At 47.5% G+C, this 3,649-nt stretch overlaps 1 long non-coding RNA gene across 1 annotated transcript in view; it reads right to left on the bottom strand.

The window, feature by feature from the left end:
- Positions 1–468: 468 nt before the first annotated feature.
- LOC121045317 (uncharacterized) overlaps positions 469–3,649 on the bottom strand; it is a 23,211-nt gene continuing 20,030 nt past the window's right edge. The window contains exon 2 of the long non-coding RNA XR_005797700.1: positions 469–1,761. This is a non-coding gene — a long non-coding RNA (uncharacterized LOC121045317). The remainder of the gene's footprint in view (positions 1,762–3,649) is intronic.

Here is a 3,649-nt window from a genome sequence, read left to right as displayed (position 1 = left end):
CCCTAATTTCTCTCTCCCTAAAAATTGTTCTCTGCTTTTTAAATGGTTTGTTAGAGCTTTCAGTGTGGCATGCCGCATATTTATGTGTTTATTTTCTGACCCTTCACTGGGATGTATGTTCCACGAGGGTAGGAATCCTCTGTCTTGTTTGTCACGGTATCTTCAGTCTCCTCAGCTTCTAGAATGGTGCCTGGCAGTCAGGGGATCAAGGAACACCTGTGAATGAATGATTTTTATGATGTTGGTTCACTGGCTAGTTTTGTCACCTGGGGAGACAGTGACGAGACTTAACCTGATTGTTTGATGTTTTAGTTGTACGGGAACGGGTATTTTCTAGTTGTTCTCGTGAGAATAGGAGGCATTGTCTTCCAAATTTCAATCTATTTTTCTTTCCATTCCTGCCTGTCTTCCTGATTCTGGCTCTCACTTTCTCAACCAATCCAAGTCACATACATATATACACATACATCTACTCCGAACAACTTTATTAGATCATTAGCTGAGCTGATGGAAAGTTGACGCTCTTTGATTTTGTTCTTCATGTGTTGTAGATTTCAAACAAATTAAGTTAGTCCCAAGAAAACAAAGTATGAATTTTGCAATTTTCTGAGAATTATTGGAACCAGGTCTTCAACACGAGATACGAGTCTATAAATATTCTCAATGCTTAAAGCGGTAATTACATTTCGGTGCTGATTCGCACGTAAACGTTTTCGCCTTTCCGCCACATGCATGTTGGAGCGTACATATTTTTCTTTTTTCTTTTTTTTCTTTCTTTATTTCTTTTTTTTTTTATAAGAAAAGCACATAAAATACAAATTTTTCTACTTCAAAGTGGCGGCAGAGGAGTTAGAGTTCTAAATATTCTCTGATTTGGAATGGTGTTCCACTAGCATGAAACCAACGTTTCATCAAAGTGGCTTGCTTCAATCAGGGTTGTACCGGTGAGATATAAATTATAAATCATATCTCCTGTTTTACATGAGAAATGGGAGCTCTGAGGTGGATCGTGGTCGAACAGATGGACTCGAGGTAGTTTCATGTCTTCTGCTGCTTATGTTTTGCTTCTAATGTCATTTTCAAAGATTCCATCATTAACTTCAGAGGCACTCAGGCAAGGTTCTTTCAACAACTAAATATGGGTTTTGGCAAGGGTTCCAGCAGCCAAACAAGGCAGGGTGGCCCGGGGTAGCACAAACGGGCCAGAGGGGTGGGCACGGGGAAGGGGACTGAGCAAGGGACAGAGAAGGGACATCCCCCCACTGCCTTCCCAGCGCCGTTCCCTTAGAGAGGGAGTGTCAGGAAGGAGTATCGGACGGACTCTTGGGTCCAGTTTCGTCTGCGACTCATTGTTAGCTGTGGGCTTCAGCTTCCCGGCTATTCAGTTTCTAGAATACAAGGAGCTTGGACCAGATGCCGCCGTACGGATCGCTCTGCCGTGGTTCCGCTGTACGATTTGTTAACCGTTGAAATTCTGTTCGGTAAGAAGTTTCTGAGAGCTGCGGTAGCAAATAGCAACGGGCCGTGTGGCTTTAGCTCACCGTTCTGGAGGCTAGAAGTCCAAAGTCAAGGTGCTCGCCCTGAAGGATTTAGGAGGGAGTCCTTGCCTGCGTCATCTGACTTCTGGTGGTCCCAGATGTTCCCTGGCTCGTGGCTGCATCAGGCCAATCTCTGCCTCTGTCTCTACATGGATGTGTTTCTCTGTGTCCTCTCCTCTCCTTATCAGGACAGCAGCCATGGGATTCAGGGTGCATCCTTAGCCTGTTTCCAGATAAGACAACATTTCTGAGGTTGTGGGTGGACACGAACGGGGGCCAAGGGAGATACTATCCAGCACATAACACCCCTGAATGCCTCTGCTGTCTTGGCTTTCTTGTCTCCTCCCTTGGACTCCATGAAGTTCCCCTGAACCCAGCAAGTGATGTGTTCATTCATGGCACAGCAGGAGACCTAGGGACCCTGCTCCCGGGCTCTGGGCAGGACTGGAGGATCCCAAGGGCTCTGGCTGCTCCAGCACGCTGACCCAGTCAAGCAGCAAGGACAGCATAACGAGAGAGCAGGGATGAGTCCGGTGAGGACCAAAGAGACGTCAGATGTAGACAGAGGGAAGAGGATGGATGGGGGGGGGGGGGCGGTGGATATCCTGGAAAGACTGGGCTCCAGTGTCATGGTGTGTACGTGTGTGTACATGAGCGTGTGTGCACGTGTAGCCAGTGGGGGCGTGTGCCGAGAGTAGCCTCTGCTCGGCCAAACTGGATGCCTTTGCTATGTGTCTGGGCAAAGAGTGCTTTCCTGCACCTAAACATTTGCCCATGCTGTTTCTCTGCCCGGAATGTTCTTCTACTTTCTCTCAAGCTATATTCTTTATCCTTCAAGGCTCTCTGGGATTTTGCTCATGCCTGTTGTGCCAAGACTGTATTCCCCATCCTTCCTCTGTTCTGCACTGCAAGAGAGGGAGAGTGGGAGAGAGAGAGAGAGAGAGAGGGAGTCAGAGAGCCAGAGACCTGCAGGCTACACGTCCCCAGGTCCTGAATCAGCTGGCCTCCAGCTGGATTCAACCAGCGGGAAGGACTGCAGAGGCCTGGAGGGGGTGGGAGGGTAGGCAGAAGCCTTCATATTTCTCCCTTTCCTCCCCTGCTGCTGCTGGAACTTCACAATCCCATATCTGGCTTATTTCTATCATTGGTAACCAATTTCCTCCAAAAAATTCCTTCTGTTTTAAGTACTCAGGCTGTTTGACTGAAATACCGTTCCTGTAGCCCCAAAACACGCTGCCCAGCCATTTCTTTATTTACCTCTCTGCCTCCCCAACGGGATGGTGAACTGGTAGAGGGTAGGACCCGTGTGATGTTATTTTTCGAAACTTCCCCCGTCAGAGCCTTCCTCTCCCACCCAACCTTGTCCTGTTTTTTGGTGCATAGGGAGGTCACGGTAAATGTCTGTTGACTGAATGAATAAGCGATAGAAAAAAACAAGCTTTCCGGGAGATTGTCACTGGCAAGCCAGACATTGTCTTCCATTTCCTTGACACAACTTACAAGAGTCTGTTCTTTGCCTACAGAGCACTTATCATAATGTAGGATCGTGTAGCTATTTGACGTGTATTTGATTGTCTGTCTCTTCATCTTCCAGGAACAAAGCTTGGGGTAATTTTGTTTAGCTCGCTGCATCGTCCCAGCACGGTGCCTAGCAGAGAGCAAGTGCTCTGTGAACTCTTTGTTAAATGAATGACGGGTGGCCCGGGGAGGCCTTCCAGATTTCTAATTGCTTTGAACTTAAAAAAGAAAACTTAGTTCCACCTACTTTGGAATACAAGGGAAAATGTGTTAGAAAATAAAACTGAAAGACAAAGAAAGTGTTGGCGTTACCAAATAATATTTCCTTTTGCTCTCACAGACTACTAGAGGCCCGATCCACTTTGACGTTAAAGATACCTGTTAAACAGGGAAGGATAAAGATTATGTTTCCTGGGGCACCTGGGTGGCTCGGTCGGTAAAGCGACTGCCTCTTGATTTCAGCTCAGGTCTCGATCTCGAGGTTCACGAGTTCAAGCCCCGTCTGCACTGACCGTGTGGAGCCTGCTTGGGATTCTCTCTCTCTCTCCCTCTCCCTCTGCCCCTCCCCGACTCATGCTCTCTCTCTCCCTCTC

Source organism: Herpailurus yagouaroundi, unplaced genomic scaffold (assembly GCF_014898765.1).
Source record: "Herpailurus yagouaroundi ecotype Mexico unplaced genomic scaffold, PumYag 190, whole genome shotgun sequence".
NCBI classification, from domain to species: Eukaryota; Metazoa; Chordata; class Mammalia; order Carnivora; family Felidae; genus Herpailurus; species Herpailurus yagouaroundi.
The sequence above is the reverse complement of the archived record's forward strand: the minus strand, read 5'-3'. Positions and strand labels throughout refer to the sequence as shown.